This window comes from Amblyomma americanum, chromosome 2, assembly GCF_052857255.1.
Source record: "Amblyomma americanum isolate KBUSLIRL-KWMA chromosome 2, ASM5285725v1, whole genome shotgun sequence".
Classification (NCBI taxonomy): domain Eukaryota; kingdom Metazoa; phylum Arthropoda; class Arachnida; order Ixodida; family Ixodidae; genus Amblyomma; species Amblyomma americanum.
In genome coordinates, this window is record NC_135498.1 from 139,786,129 (window position 1) to 139,803,556 (window position 17,428).

Consider the following 17,428-nt stretch of genomic DNA (forward strand, 5'->3'; position numbering starts at 1 on the left):
GTTACTACCCATGGCGAAACAGTGGTAAATCAAAGAGGACACAAGATGATGCAGTGCTGGTCGTATTTCTTGTCTCCTCGTTCCTTTCGTGCTGTTCCCCTGGAGTAGAAGCTTGAAAGAACTTCGCGAACACCGCAAGGAACATCGCAGTGAACATTGCTGCGAACACAAGAATCTACGGCGGCTTCGTCAAGACCCGGAGTTGGACGCCTGTGTAGCCAAGCGAATTTGCATCAATCGGGGAGAGGATTCTGACGCGGCGACTTCGAGCTGGCGAAATGACGAGACTGAAGGATCCTCAACCTTCATCAAGAGGCTCAGTTTGTACGTCACACAGTGCCCGAACGACTCTTATTACAGTTTATCGGCCCTAGGCCATCTTGTTAATTGCTACAAACGCTGTGGTGCTTTTCCAGCCCCCAGAAAACACGGCAGTTCTTGTAAAACCACGCACGCAATTTCAAAGACATAAGAGAAGCGTTCTCTATCGGGAAATAGACTGATTAATGCGTAAACAGATAATCTCTGGAACAATAGAAGAGCTATATCTCAGATATGGTAACCGGCGTTACTTCGATTTGTCTCTGTGTGAGGTTTTCGATCGCATGTGGCTGTGATGATAAAGAAAGAACACTCGTTTTGCGAGGCGGATGCTAGTTGTTACAATAGCACTGGTCCTATGCACTTATGTGTCTTTGTCTCTTAGAAACTCCAATAACAAACCACTCAATTCGGGAACTTCAAATCGCTCAACTTTCCATTCGAATGTCATTACCATTCCAAAGAGGCATGCCCTTTTATCTTGCATGCTATATTTTTAAGCAAGACTAAAAGCTCTCAGTGATAGCTACCGCTGTGGCTAGGCCCATTTTGTGTCCTGCTGCTACGTCCAAGGTCGCGGTATCGAATCCCAGCCGTTGCGGTCATGTTTTGGTAGAGACGAAATGTGAATACGCCAGTGTGCAGTGGGATGTCGGTGTAGCACGTTAACGAACCCCACATGCTCGAAATACATCCGAACCCTCCTATGCGGCTATCCTCGTTTTCGTGGTTTAACTACAGGGTGTTGAATCCCGTAAACCAAACTAATTCTTAGTGGGAATCATGGTACATATATTAAAGTTTCCGATCCATGACAATGTCATGAGAATTTAAAGGGATACTAAGCTTCAACTGAACTTTGCCTATGTTGACTGATTACCGGAATCTCGGGTCCCAGAGGCTAGCCTTTATCGACGTCCTTTTCATCACTGAGATTACGGAGTACTTTTCGGCGTAGACGTCACAAGTATGAATCAAACGGCGGGAAAATATACATGCAATTTTCTCAGCAACAAACACCTGTTTGGCTGCCAGCCAAACAGCAACGTTGTTAGAAAGAGGCACAGAATTGATTTTTACTAACAACGAAAATTCGATCGAATTGTCTTCAGTGCTTGTTTAATATTCCTGTATTCACGTTTCTGATCATCATAGTAGACCATGTAGATCAGTAGATCATAGAAGTCTATTCTTTCGGTCCGAGTGTTCTCTGGAGAGATCCGTGACTATATTTAATGCGACAGTATGCCTGGTGACATAAAGTATTATTTACGAATAATACTTTCTCGGAGGCAGCCCTCGAAGGACTCTTGAAGGGAGCGCAGTAACGTCCAGGAACAGCACATTTTTTTTTTGCAACGCGGTCTTCTTTTGCAGTCGGTCACCTCTTGCAACAGGTCACCTCAAGTTCATACGTGCAACACCGCGCGACTGTCATCGTACCTGTATGGCAAGCCCTCGACGCATCGCTGATTGCTGGAAGCGCTTAGTTGCCCGCGGACCTAAAAGATATGCGAATTCTTGCGAAGATCTGCACGCAAGTATTTAAAGATATTATAAATCATTTGCGTCAAGCGTCTGGGCAAAAAGAAGCCTAAAAGTGAAAGTTACAAATACAAATTAACTAATAAGAATTAGTTAACCAACCTGCTTGTAAGCACGTCTTAGCTGCATTGTGATGCACAGCACCGCTGATTTTGTCATGCAAAAAAAAACAAAAGCGCTGTTGTAACTCAGAAAGCTTTTTTTTCAAATTTCTGTTAGTCTTGAGTGAAACACCCTGCAGGAATTCTTAGAGGCGCCTGCGAATCGCATCTGCCGCTGCTGACCTGTGATAACCTAACTAGATGCATCACAGAGCTTTTTCAGGATATACTTTTTCAAGAGATTTTTCAAGTCAGGATATACTTTTGCCCTGGGACTCACTGTGCTTTCTGTGTATATTAGCGCGCCATTGCGTAAAGTGGCGGATTCGATGACGAATCATGTATAACTTGCACTTCAGGCGGTTCTGGAGATGCCATTGTGCATGCGTCTTGCAAGTGTCACTGGATTCTTGAAATAACTGCTTTCTGAGACGCATGCCGGAAATCACATTGGTAAGGAGGTTGTGCGCGTGTTCAATCGGGACTTATCGGAACAATCCAATATTAATCTCTCTCACGTGGCTCGCACAGCTGGGCCTGAGAGTCTCGTACCCAATATAGAAAGCTATCCCCAGCCGAGTGGCAACAGTGAACGACGCTAGCTGGAGCTTTCGCTGCGCTATGATTGTGCCTCTGACATTTATATTGCTCACAAACTGCCCTTGATATATATATATATATATATATATATATATATATATATATATATATATATATCCTGTAATGATGTAGACTTCAAGGTGGTCGACCGCGACTGCATAAAAATGGTCCACGCCATCGCTCGCAGTGCCTCCTTCGAGTGCAAATGGCGGCTACGTTCTTGACTTGTATCGGAGTACAGTGGAAATTAGTTATTTAAAACCGCGACACTTTCTGAAAAAACTCAATAATAATTGCTCTGAAATTGTGAAAATATTTTTAGTAAACCATAGCCTCGCAACCAAAGTAAATTACAAACTTATTTCGAAATCCACATGCCGGGTGATTTGAAATGGAAGAAACACTTTCAGTTACATTTTATGTGCCTGCCAGCCAATGGCATAGGGCCTTTCTTTCCGAATAAACTCACTCATATATGTAGCATTATTTCATGCGCAAGAATATCGCAAAATTTTTGTAACCTAGCAAAAAAATCATTAGGGTGTCTGACGTTAGGGCGTCATCCACTTTAAACACCCCATCCGATCATAGTTTACACAATTATGAATTTAGTTTTCTTGCAGAATCTGAAATGTTTTAAGGCAAGAATTTTCAGAAATAATAAACGTTGGCTTTACCTAAGTATCTGTTCACGGGATAAATTTGAGCTAAAAGCGTAATTTTGCTTCTGAGGAAAGCTTGCTTTAATTCTCATAATATCTTACGGTGTTCTATCAACAGCAAGACGTTAAAAACAAACAAAAAACGCTAAGCAGGAAAACTATGCAGGCGTCTATTCTTGCAGAAACAGGTGACAGTGGACGAGGATATAACTCGAGTCTCCAACATCGCTGTCGCGCTTTCTTATTTCTTCCGTGAGTCAGACTCACCAAAGAGTACACCGTCGTGTCCGGTTCATCCTGGAATTTGCCGAGCATTTGATTACGGTGCTGAAGGCGTGCATGTTAGACATTGGCACGTTGACTCTAGAGCAAAACCGAACAATACATTCCTTTCAGAACGTTTCAGACGTAATTGCATTACGTGCTATCCACTAATGTCGTATATGTTTGCACATCCTCTCTTAATAAACATTAATTGATTGGTCTCTCATGTGTATGATCAGAGGCTGACTCACTTTACTTACGTTGCCGCGTTGAGCGTCCAAACTTCTTGCACACATTAATAACCCTTACGCGATCCGAGTAATTTGGAAACCGTTATAGACCATCACCATTAAGAGCCTATCACGCACTGAACACTCACCTTCAGTCCTCGGAATACCTTATTCAGACACAGTTTTTTTTGTGCTCTAAAGAAGTTTGGAAATCTCACTCTGTCCCTACTTGTACTCTGCCTCTCAATTGTTTTTTAGATTCTGCGATTTGTTCCTCTGATCTTTATAATCTGCGTTAATTTGTGCTTCCGTATTGCAGTCTAACCTCATTCTAACGAAACGGTTTCTAACGAAATAATGGATATAACGAAGGAATGACGATTCCCCTTGCAAGCTCGGTCAACGTGGGCTACAACGTAGTTACGGCTACAACGAAGTAATCTCCCGGTATCCTTCAATTTCGTTACAATGAGGTTCACCTGTATCTCATATTCTGCGAATTGTTTAGATTTGTCTCTACATTTTTTATATACTTCCTCTATAGCCTTATTCGAGGTTGTATTTGAAAGGAAATAAATACATAAAAATAAATAAGAAATACGTTCTGCGCAGCTATGCCATCGTGCGCTGCCCTCACTTTGCTACCATTTTGACATTCCGCCAGAGCTAATCTAGCTATTCATAAAAGATTAAGCGATGAAAAGGATGGTCTAGAAGCAAGGAGAGAATCAGTCTTTTAGAATAGGAGCATAGAAGCCTCACTGAGCAATCTTCGTCAGCACCGGAAACAGTTTGAACAGCGTTTCAAGCTCAGAAAATTAGTTCGGCGTGTAAGCAGAATGGCGCGAAAGACTTCAAACGGCTCAAGTTTTCAGAAGATGCTGCGTTTATAGTAAAAAAACGGCAGGGAAAAAAGATATTTTTTGTGGTGTGTTAAACTTTTCTGTGCCGATTTCAAGACGCAGCACGAAACTTGTCTTGAGCTGCGATAACTTCAGAGGATTAGTGAAGCAAGAGCAAGAAATAATTTCAATATTGTAACGGAAAACAGGGAGACAGGTCGCTAACCAGCAGAATACAGCAAGCAGCCAGCTAGCCAGCGCGAGACACTTCAACGTCTTCGAAGACACTTCAGCGCCACCTGAGAACACCAGGTGGCATTACTCCCCCTCCAAAAAAAAAGAAAAACAAAAGCGGGGTTGCAGTATGGGCAGTGGAAAGAGAAAAAAAAACAGCACAAGCACACAAAAATGTACAAGGGAGGTGGGCGAAGGTGTCCCACGCGAAAACTAGCAGAACACTGAGCGTACTATCCATTACCGCGTGAAGTAGGGTTTCATGCGGACAACGTGCACAACCTCAGAGCGGGGTGGACGACGCTGAGGCTGCACAGTCCCGTCAGGAAGAACTTCGTAGGTCACTTCGGTGACGCGGCGCAAAACTCGGTACGGTCCAAAGTAACGGCACATCAGTTTTTCAGACAAGCCTGGGCGGCGTACCGAGGTCCACACCCAAACTTGGTCTCCCGGATGGTATTCGACGTGCCGATGACGGAGGTTGTAGCGGCGTGCATCCGTGCCCTGCTGCCGCTGAATGTGAAGACGGGCAAGTTGACGTGCTTCCTCGGCGCGCTGAGCGAACTGCTCGGCGTCTGGCGTGAGTGGGTGGTCATCAGTGCTGCATGGAAGCATTGCATCCAGCATCGTCTGAACGTCACGTCCGTAGACCAGACGAAATGGTGTAAATCGGGTCGTCTGCTGGGTGGCCGTGTTGTAAGCGTATGCGACGTACGGGAGAATCTCGTCCCAGGTTTTGTGCTGCGAGTCTATGTACATTGCGATCATGTCGGCGATCGTTCTGTTGAGTCTCTCTGTGAGCCCGTTCGTCTGTGGGTGATAGGCAGTAGTTTCGCGATGATTCGTGTGACTGAGCTCGAACACGTCGCGCATGAGCTGTGCCGTAAACGCCGTACCTCGATCAGTGATTACGTGGGACGGTGCGCCATGACGCAGCACGATTTGTTGCATAAAAAACTAGGCGATCTCAGATGACGTACCGCGCTGCACCGCTTTAGTTTCCGCATACCTTGTTAAATAGTCGGTCGCGACTATGATCCATTTATGACCGGCCGATGACACAGGGAATGGGCCCAGAAGATCGATGCCGACTTGATCAAAAGGCGTCCGAGGGGGTTCAATAGGTTGGAGCAAGCCCGCTGGCTTGAGAGGAGGCGCCTTACGACGTTGGCAATCGCGGCAGCCTCTGACGTAACGCTGGACGGCGTGAGAAAGTTTGGGCCAATAATACGCCTGGCGCACGCGTGCAAGTGTGCGGGCAAAGCACAAGTGGCCGGAGGTCGGCTCATCGTGACAAGCAAGAAGGATATCGGCGCGGAGATCTGCCGGAACGACGAGGAGGTGCGCTCGGTCAACAGTGCTGGAGTTTTTCTTCAAAATGCCGTTCCGGAGACAGAAGGCCGGCAGGTTTCTAGAAAATTGTCGGGGTACGACAGAAGCTCGGCCCTCCAGATAATCAATGATAGGTCGCAGGTCTGGGTCAGCTCGCTGGCGGGTCATTAGGTCTAAGGCGCTGACAACTCCAATAAAACCACTCTCGTCCTCTATGCTATCATCCGCTAACCCGACGGGCGCGCGAGAGAGTGCGTCAGCGTCTTCGTGCGTCTGGCCAGATTTGTGCACAATGGTGTAATCGAATTCTTGGAGGCGGAGGCTCCATCGGGCTAGGCGCCCCGATGGGTCGCGAAGATTTGCAAGCCAGCACAACGAATGGTGGTCGGTAACTACTTTGAACGGGCGGCCGTAGAGGTACGGACGAAATTTCATGGTTGCCCACATAACCGCAAGGCATTCTTTTTCTGTGGTCGAATAGTTTGTTTCAGCGCGAGAAAGCGTGCGGCTTGCATACGCGATGACCCTTTCCACGCCACCTTGGTGTTGGACGAGTACGGCGCCGAGGCCGACGTTGCTCGCGTCGGTGTGGACTTCGGTTTCAGCCTCTTCATCAAAGTGCGCAAGAACAGGGGATGTTAGCAGTCGTCTGCGCAGCTCGGCAAAAGCCTCCTGCTGCTCGGCAGCCCACACGAACTGTGTATCATTGCGCGTGAGGTGGTACAGGGGTGCGGCAATCTTTGAAAAGTCGGCGATGAAGCGGCGGTAATATGCGCACAGACCCAAAAAACGTTGCACACTTTTCTTTGTTGCAGGAACAGGAAAGTTGGCGACGGCAGCAGTTTTCTCGGGGTCGGGCTTAACGCCATCGGCACTCACGAGGTGACCGAGAAACTTCAACTCTTTGTACCCAAAGTGGCACTTCTCGGGCTTTAGCGTTAAGTCGGCCGATCGGAGGGCATCTAATACTGTCCTCAGGCGTTCAAGGTGTTCGGCAAAGGTTTCGGAAAATACGACGACATCATCGAGATAAACCAAACAAGTTTGCCATTTAGTCCAGCGAGAACGGTATCCATCATCCGCTGGAAAGTTGCCGGCGCTGAACATAGCCCAAAAGGTAGCACTTTAAATTCGTACAGTCCGTCGGGTGTCACGAACGCCGTTTTTTCGCGGTCCCGCTCGTCGACCTCTATCTGCCAGTACCCACTCTTTAAATCAATGGAGGAGAAGTACTGGGCGCGACGAAGTCTGTCGAGCGAGTCGTCGATACGAGGCAGCGGGTAGACGTCTTTTTTGGTGATGTTCAGTTTCCGATAATCCACGCAGAAGCGGAGTGTCCCATCCTTTTTCTTCACCAGCACGACAGGTGAAGACCAGGGGCTGCTGGAAGGTTGAATGATTCCATCTGAAAGCATCTCCTTCACCTGCGTTTGGATCGCCTCACGCTCCTTCGGTGAGATACGGTACGGCTGCTGATGGATGGGGCGGGCATCGTCGGGCGTAATGATGCGGTGCTTGAGAAGAGCCGTTTGCCGGACTTTCGACGAAGAAGCGAAACAGGAGGAGTATTCAAGTAGGAGGGCACGTAGTTCTCGCTGTTGAGTCACCGAAAGGTCCGGGCTGATGTCAAGGGATGGGCGCACAGGTCTAACAGCTTCGAACGCGAAACATTCAGAAACCTCCGCTAAGGGGTCGGCGAATGCGATGGCAGTAGCACGAAAAAGGTGCCGGGGCTCGTTAGAGAAGTTAGTCACCAGGAGCTCAGAGCAGCCGTCGCGGAGATGGATGAGACCTCGCGCTGAGCAGATGCCGTGGGTGAGCAAAAGGGACAGGTTGCCCTCTGCGACCGCTGTCCCTTCACGTAGTCCGTCGCAGTGAACACTCACAAAAACGCTGGCGCGTGGCGGAATCCAAACGCTCTCGGCGGATATTCTAAGGGCGGCGCGGCGTGGACAGTCCTCGGAGTAAACATCAGCTTTCTCGGTAGAAAATGTGACAGTGCGCTTTCGGAGGTCAATAATAGCTCCATACTCTCGGAGAAAATCAACGCCAAGGATACAGTCACGGGAGCAGTTCGGTAGAACTAGGCAGCTGACAACAAATGTGGAGCTGCGAATTTGGACTCTTCCTGTGCATAGGCCAAGCGGAGTTACGACATGTCCGCCAGCCGTGCGAATCTGCGTGCCGGACCATGGTGTCATTACTTTTTTAAGAAGCGCCGCTAGCTTTCCGCTTAAAATCGAGAAATCAGCGCCAGTGTCCACCAAAGCACTAACCTTATAGCCATCGAGAAGCACGGGTATATCCAACGAGAATCGATCTCCGAGTTCAGGTACTGCAGTCGTTGCCTTTAAATCGCGGTCGGTCGCTGTTCGCGTTGTCGGGGGGTCTTGTTCGTATCGATTGCCAGCGGCCTCGCCCCCTGAGGTCGCTCTCTTTAGTTTTCCCGGCGGGGACTTGGCGACCGTCTCTGCGCCATCCAGGAGGAGCTTTGGGGCTGTGGCGAAGGTCGGCGTGGTGATGGAGACCGAGACTGCCGCTGGGGAATTGTCGCCATGCGCTGCTGGGCTACGTAGTCCTCGATCTCCCGGGGTCGTTGACCTCTTGGTGGACGGGGCATGTCGATAGGGAACCCCTGCAGCCCAAGCTGTCGATACGGGCACTGGCGATACAGATGACCGGGTTCCCCGCAGTGAAAGCAGAGACGCCGCCGATCCGGAGCACGCCACAGGTCCGTCTTCCGCTGGGGTGATCGTCGATTGTCGATGTAGTACGTGTCGGGGTGTGCGGAAAACAGCGAGCCTTGATTGGACGGAGGAAACTGCGCCGAAGAGGGCGCAGGACGTTGCAAGGCTTCAGCGTACGTTGGACGACGGCACTCCGTTGGTAAAGGCGGCGGGTCAACGGACGGGAACGAAGGTCTCAAGGCTTGAACCTCTTCGCGGACCAGGCTAGCGAGAGAGCCGGCCGTCGGCAGGGGAGCACCGAAAAGCGCCTGGAGCTCTTCGCGCACAACGGAGCGGATCAGGTCGCGGAGAAGACCAGGGTTAGCCCCGAAGGCAGGAAGCGGCTCTGTAAGTGAAGCGGCGAGTACCGGCCGGTCGTAGGTGGTAGACCGCCGCAAGAGCATCTTCTCCATCGTGTCCGCCTCCGAGAGAAACTCAGCAACAGTCCCAGGTGGACTGCGCACGAGGCCAGCGAAAAGTTGCTCTTTAACGCCGCGCATGAGATGGCGCACCTTTTTATCTTCGGGCATGGCCGGGTCAGCTCGCCGGAAGAGCCGAGTCATATCCTCCACGTACATGCTTACAGTCTCATTCGGCATCTGAATGCGAGACTGCAAAGCCCGTTCAGCCCGTTCTCGACGATCCGTGCTGGTGTAGGTCTCCAGCAGGCGTCGGCGGAACTCGTGCCATGATGTTAGGGCGTCTTCTCGGTTTTCGTACCAGGTACGTGCACCATCCTCGAGACTAAAGAAGACGTTTCGAAGTTTAGCGGCGTCGTCCCACTGGTTGAATGAGGCCACGCGTTCAAACTCGAGAAGCCAGTCCTCTACGTCTTCGAGCTGACTGCCGTGGAATGGTTTGGGCAGTCGCGGATTCTGCAAGGTGTAGTAGGCAGCAGCTGGCATGACAGGTCGATGGGTGGGTGCTCTGGCAGACTCCAAAAGCCCGTGTTCGGGAGGTAGGCCTTGATTTCTCCGGCTAGCACGGTGCACGGGGGTGTCCACTAGCGAAGGACTGGAGCCCAGGGTATCCGGAGGAGTATGAGACATATACAGGGATCTTTACCCAGCGCCTACACCAAAATATGTAACGGAAAACAGGGAGACAGGTCGCTAACCAGCAGAATACAGCAAGCAGCCAGCCAGCCAGCGCGAGACACTTCAACGTCTTCGAAGACACTTCAGCGCCACCTGAGAACACCAGGTGGCATTGTAACGGAAAACAGGGAGACAGGTCGCTAACCAGCAGAATACAGCAAGCAGCCAGCCAGCCAGCGAGAGACACTTCAACGTCTTCGAGGACACTTCAGCGCCACCTGAGAACACCAGGTGGCAATATGTCTCATACTCCTCCGGATACCCTGGGCTCCCGTCCTTCGCTAGTGGACACCCCCGTGCACCGTGCTAGCCGGAGAAATCAAGGCCTACCTCCCGAACACGGGCTTTTGGAGTCTGCCAGAGCACCCACCCATCGACCTGTCATGCCAGCTGCTGCCTACTACACTTTGCAGAATCCGCGACTGCCCAAACCATTCCACGGCAGTCAGCTCGAAGACGTAGAGGACTGGCTTCTCGAGTTTGAACGCGTGGCCTCATTCAACCAGTGGGACGACGCCGCTAAACTTCGAAACGTCTTCTTTAGTCTCGAGGATGGTGCACGTACCTGGGACGAAAACCGAGAAGACGCCCTAACATCATGGCACGAGTTCCGCCGACGCATGCTGGAGACCTACACCAGCACGGATCGTCGAGAACGGGCTGAACGGGCTTTGCAGTCTCGCATTCAGATGCCGAATGAGACTGTAAGCATGTACGTGGAGGATATGACTCGGCTCTTCCGGCGAGCTGACCCGGCCATGCCCGAAGATAAAAAGGTGCGCCATCTCATGCGCGGCGTTAAAGAGCAACTTTTCGCTGGCCTCGTGCGCAGTCCACCTGGGACTGTTGCTGAGTTTCTCTCGGAGGCGGTCACGATGGAGAAGATGCTCTTGCGGCGGTCTACCACCTACGACCGGCCGGTACTCGCCGCTTCACTTACAGAGCCGCTTCCTGCCTTCGGGGCTAACCCTGGTCTTCTCCGCGACCTGATCCGCTCCGTTGTGCGCGAAGAGCTCCAGGCGCTTTTCGGTGCTCCCCTGCCGACGGCCGGCTCTCTCGCTAGCCTGGTCCGCGAAGAGGTTCAAGCCTTGAGACCTTCGTTCCCGTCCGTTGACCCGCCGCCTTTACCAACGGAGTGCCGTCGTCCAACGTACGCTGAAGCCTTGCAACGTCCTGCGCCCTCTTCGGCGCAGTCTCCTCCGTCCAATCAAGGCTCGCTGTTTTCCGCACACCCCGACACGTACTACATCGACAATCGACGATCACCCCAGCGGAAGACGGACCTGTGGCGTGCTCCGGATCGGCGGCGTCTCTGCTTTCACTGCGGGGAACCTGGTCATCTGTATCGCCAGTGCCCGTATCGACAGCTTGGGCTGCAGGGGTTCCCTATCGACATGCCCCGTCCACCAAGAGGTCAACGACCCCGGGAGATCGAGGACTACGTAGCCCAGCAGCGCATGGCGACCATTCCCCAGCGGCAGTCTCGGTCTCCATCACCACGCCGACCTTCGCCACAGCCCCAAAGCTCCTCCTGGATGGCGCAGAGACGGTCGCCAAGTCCCCGCCGGGAAAACTAAAGAGAGCGACCTCAGGGGGCGAGGCCGCTGGCAATCGATACGAACAAGACCCCCCGACAACGCGAACAGCGACCGACCGCGATTTAAAGGCAACGACTGCAGTACCTGAACTCGGAGATCGATTCTCGTTGGATATACCCGTGCTTCTCGATGGCTATAAGGTTAGTGCTTTGGTGGACACTGGCGCTGATTTCTCGATTTTAAGCGGAAAGCTAGCGGCGCTTCTTAAAAAAGTAATGACACCATGGTCCGGCACGCAGATTCGCACGGCTGGCGGACATGTCGTAACTCCGCTTGGCCTATGCACAGCAAGAGTCCAAATTCGCAGCTCCACATTTGTTGTCAGCTGCCTAGTTCTACCGAACTGCTCCCGTGACTGTATCCTTGGCGTTGATTTTCTCCGAGAGTATGGAGCTATTATTGACCTCCGAAAGCGCACTGTCACATTTTCTACCGAGAAAGCTGATGTTTACTCCGAGGACTGTCCACGCCGCGCCACCCTTAGAATATCCGCCGAGAGCGTTTGGATTCCGCCACGCGCCAGCGTTTTTGTGAGTGTTCACTGCGACGGACTACGTGAAGGGACAGCGGTCGCAGAGGGCAACCTGTCCCTTTTGCTCACCCACGGCATCTGCTCAGCGCGAGGTCTCATCCATCTCCGCGACGGCTGCTCTGAGCTCCTGGTGACTAACTTCTCTAACGAGCCCCGGCACCTTTTTCGTGCTACTGCCATCGCATTCGCCGACCCCTTAGCGGACGTTTCTGAATGTTTCGCGTTCGAAGCTGTTAGACCTGTGCGCCCATCCCTTGACATCAGCCCGGACCTTTCGGTGACTCAACAGCGAGAACTACGTGCCCTCCTACTTGAATACTCCTCCTGTTTCGCTTCTTCGTCGAAAGTCCGGCAAACGGCTCTTCTCAAGCACCGCATCATTACGCCCGACGATGCCCGCCCCATCCATCAGCAGCCGTACCGTATCTCACCGAAGGAGCGTGAGGCGATCCAAACGCAGGTGAAGGAGATGCTTTCAGATGGAATCATTCAACCTTCCAGCAGCCCCTGGTCTTCACCTGTCGTGCTGGTGAAGAAAAAGGATGGGACACTCCGCTTCTGCGTGGATTATCGGAAACTGAACAACATCACCAAAAAAGACGTCTACCCGCTGCCTCGTATCGACGACTCGCTCGACAGACTTCGTCGCGCCCAGTACTTCTCCTCCATTGATTTAAAGAGTGGGTACTGGCAGATAGAGGTCGACGAGCGGGACCGCGAAAAAACGGCGTTCGTGACACCCAACGGACTGTACGAATTTAAAGTGCTACCTTTTGGGCTATGTTCAGCGCCGGCAACTTTCCAGCGGATGATGGATACCGTTCTCGCTGGACTAAAATGGCAAACTTGTTTGGTTTATCTCGATGATGTCGTCTTATTTTCCGAAACCTTTGCCGAACACCTTGAACGCCTGAGGACAGTATTAGATGCCCTCCGATCGGCCGACTTAACGCTAAAGCCCGAGAAGTGCCACTTTGGGTACAAAGAGTTGAAGTTTCTCGGTCACCTCGTGAGTGCCGATGGCGTTAAGCCCGACCCCGAGAAAACTGCTGCCGTCGCCAACTTTCCTGTTCCTGCAACAAAGAAAAGTGTGCAACGTTTTTTGGGTCTGTGCGCATATTACCGCCGCTTCATCGCCGACTTTTCAAAGATTGCCGCACCCCTGTACCACCTCACGCGCAATGATACACAGTTCGTGTGGGCTGTCGAGCAGCAGGAGGCTTTTGCCGAGCTGCGCAGACGACTGCTAACATCCCCTGTTCTTGTGCACTTTGATGAAGAGGCTGAAACTGAAGTCCACACCGACGCGAGCAACGTCGGCCTCGGCGCCGTACTCGTCCAACACCAAGGTGGCGTGGAAAGGGTCATCGCGTATGCAAGCCGCACGCTTTCTCGCGCTGAAACAAACTATTCGACCACAGAAAAAGAATGCCTTGCGGTTATGTGGGCAACCATGAAATTTCGTCCGTACCTCTACGGCCGCCCGTTCAAAGTATTTACCGACCACCATTCGTTGTGCTGGCTTGCAAATCTTCGCGACCCATCGGGGCGCCTAGCCCGATGGAGCCTCCGCCTCCAAGAATTCGATTACACCATTGTGCACAAATCTGGCCAGACGCACGAAGACGCTGACGCACTCTCTCGCGCGCCCGTCGGGTTAGCGGATGATAGCATAGAGGACGAGAGTGGTTTTATTGGAGTTGTCAGCGCCTTAGACCTAATGACCCGCCAGCGAGCTGACCCAGACCTGCGACCTATCATTGATTATCTGGAGGGCCGAGCTTCTGTCGTACCCCGACAATTTTCTAGAAACCTGCCGGCCTTCTGTCTCCGGAACGGCATTTTGTTTAAGAAAAACTCCAGCACTGTTGACCGAGCGCACCTCCTCGTCGTTCCGGCAGATCTCCGCGCCGATATCCTTCTTGCTTGTCACGATGAACCGACCTCCGGCCACTTGGGCTTTGCCCGCACACTTGCACGCGTGCGCCAGGCGTATTATTGGCCCAAACTTTCTCACACCGTCCAGCGTTACGTCAGAGGCTGCCGCGATTGCCAACGTCGTAAGGCGCCTCCTCTCAAGCCAGCGGGCTTGCTCCAACCTATTGAACCCCCTCGGACGCCTTTTGATCAAGTCGGCATCGATCTTCTGGGCCCATTCCCTGTGTCATCGGCCGGTCATAAATGGATCATAGTCGCGACCGACTATTTAACAAGGTATGCGGAAACTAAAGCGGTGCAGCGCGGTACGTCATCTCAGATCGCCCAGTTTTTTATGCAACAAATCGTGCTGCGTCATGGCGCACCGTCCCACGTAATCACTGATCGAGGTACGGCGTTTACGGCACAGCTCATGCGCGACGTGTTCGAGCTCAGTCACACGAACCATCGCGAAACTACTGCCTATCACCCACAGACGAACGGGCTCACAGAGAGACTCAACAGAACGATCGCCGACATGATCGCAATGTACATAGACTCGCAGCACAAAACCTGGGACGAGATTCTCCCGTACGTCACATACGCTTACAACACGGCCACCCAGGAGACGACCCGATTTACACCATTTCGTCTGGTCTACGGACGTGACGTTCCGACGATGCTGGATGCAATGCTTCCATGCAGCACTGATGACCACCCACTCACGCCAGACGCCGAGCAGTTCGCTCAGCGCGCCGAGGAAGCACGTCAACTTGCCCGTCTTCACATTCAGCGGCAGCAGGGCACGGATGCACGCCGCTACAACCTCCGTCATCGGCACGTCGAATACCATCCGGGAGACCAAGTTTGGGTGTGGACCCCGGTACGCCGCCCAGGCTTGTCTGAAAAACTGATGTGCCGTTACTTTGGACCGTACCGAGTTTTGCGCCGCGTCACCGAAGTGACCTACGAAGTTCTTCCTGACGGGACTGTGCAGCCTCAGCGTCGTCCACCCCGCTCTGAGGTTGTGCACGTTGTCCGCATGAAACCCTACTTCACGCGGTAATAGATAGTACGCTCAGTGTTCTGCTAGTTTTCGCGTGGGACACCTTCGCCCACCTCCCTTGTACATTTTTGTGTGCTTGTGCTGTTTTTTTTTTCTCTTTCCACTTTTATATCGCCACCTGAGAACACCAGGTGGCGATATAAAATAAACTACGTACATTCCGCCTCCTCTAATACCAAAGATGATCAATAGCCAAGTGTACATGTGACCAAAATACGATTAAAATGTTCGTTTTTCTTAGTTGGGGCACCTAATGGATATTTTGAGATGATTTATTCTACTAAGTTCTACTGACGAAGCAAGAGTACCCTGGAGAAGAAAGCTCGCGATGAGCGCCCAGATAGCATCACGAGCACTCGGATATATGGCTAATTATTGTTTACCCTGTTTACTAGGTTGGTGAACGTTGTTTCGTGGCTGAAAAAGTATCTCTTGATACACCCTAATAATAGTGGCCAACGCTTTCTTCCTGCTCTGTATAACTACTGTTTGGCATTTCTTCATCAATCCTTCTTCATTTGCCTATTTCTAATTTCTGGGAACTTTCTTCTTCCACTCGTACCTTCCTCCCTTCCCTTAATACGCGGTTCCGGTGCCCACCAATATATGTGAGACACTGTGCCATTTCCTTTCCTCAAAAACCAATTTGTTCAACTCACTACATCGTGACTATTTGTAAGCTGAGGGGCCTAACACTGGATAACAATATTTTAAATCCCTTTCCGGTTTTGCATATACAGCAGCCCCAAATATTGGTTGGCTAGAACAGTGCAGCTTTATTACCGAATCGAATGCGAACAGTTTTATAATATCCAAACGTAACGTGGATAGAGATTTTTTGCGAACATTAACTGCTTGTGCGAAATTCGTGCAAAACAAAATTTATGCGAAGCAGTCAGGCACTCTGGGCTTGCACAGGGGCTGCGGTACGGCGTCTAACGGAGTTACAGCGATTGATGCGAAAAGACCCGACACTGATCGTCAACAGGGAGTACATAGCAAGTGAGTGTATTATTTTATGACCGCCATGCCATACATACATACAAGTTACTTTTAGAGAAGGTTTAGGGTTTGTGTTGTCTGGTAATCGACATGAGGTTCCGTAGCGCACTTTATACATATTTTACTTGAGGATCCATAGCGCACACATTTGAGAGGTCACAACACGAGCGGCAAACTTTCACTGCATGAACTTTATTTTTTTGTGTCCCCTCAATTGTGCGCGCTATGAATGCTCATGTTGACTACCCACTAGCCCGGACCCTCAACTTTCTAAGTTACAATTTAATTGTTACTTTATAAAGCTGTAAGCGCCAAATAAAAATTCGTTTAGTGGAACTTTAGCGCTCGTATTGTTGTTGTTGTAGTAGCATTAATAGTAGTAGTAGTAGTATTAGTAGAGGTATTAGTAGTAAGTAGTAACTAGTCGTAGTAGTAAGTAATAGTAGTAGCAGTAAGTAGTAGTAGTAAGAAGTAGTAGTAGTAAGTAGTAACTAGTCGTAGTAGCAAGTAATAGTAGTAGCAGTAAGTAGTAGTAGTAAGAAGTAGTAGTAGTAAGTAGTAAGTGGTAAGTAGTAGTATTAGTAAAAGTTGCAATAGTAGTAGTTGCAGTAGTAGTAGGAGGAGGAGAAGCAGCACCAACAGTAGCAGCGGTAGTAGTGGGAGCAGTTGCAGTAGCAGTAGTAGCAGTAGTAGTAGTTGTAGTAGCAGCAGTAGTAAGTAGTAACTAGTAGTAGTAAGTAGCAACTAGTCGTAGTAGTAAGTAGTAGTAGTAGCAGTAAGTCGTAGTAGTTGTAGTAAGTAGTAGTAGTAGTAAGTAGTAAGGGGTAAGTAGTAGTAGCAGTAGTAGTAGTAGTAGGAGCAGCAGCAGCAGCAGTACCAACAGTAGTAGTAGTAGTAGTAGTGTGCGTAATAACCACACACAGGGGGTTACCATATAAAGCTGAGGGTATGCTGTGAGCGAACAATTAAGTTATTGGTGCGTTGTTGCTACTCGTGGTTACCGTGCAAGGAGGAGGGTATTTCAGAGCCTGATCTACTCTAAGAAGCATTCTTGCATGTGTAATCAGTTATACTATTCAGATCGTAGTTTTCCGCTCGTTGTGTTATTTTTTTGTGCAGAGGAAATCTTGGCGATTGTTTCGAAGTGACTGTGCCCCATTTACGTCACAAGCTGCCGTTGAAAGGATCCGGCTGGCTGTAGTTGCTGGTGTTTGTGTGTTTATCAGCGAATTCGATGCTCAAGTTGTGCATTATTACACGGTTATTATGGCAATAATTTTCATGTAGGATGAATCGTCCTGGTTGGCTAACGGCAACCAATAAAATCTTCACAACCACCGCTTCGCAAGAAACTGCAGC

At 50.5% G+C, this 17,428-nt stretch overlaps 2 pseudogenes; both read right to left on the reverse strand.

Moving 5' to 3' along the window:
* LOC144120089 (membrane metallo-endopeptidase-like 1) overlaps positions 1–17,428 on the reverse strand; it is a 152,915-nt pseudogene that overhangs the window by 77,324 nt on the left and 58,163 nt on the right.
* Positions 1,808–17,428, reverse strand: part of LOC144118801 (membrane metallo-endopeptidase-like 1) — a 61,145-nt pseudogene continuing 45,524 nt past the window's right edge.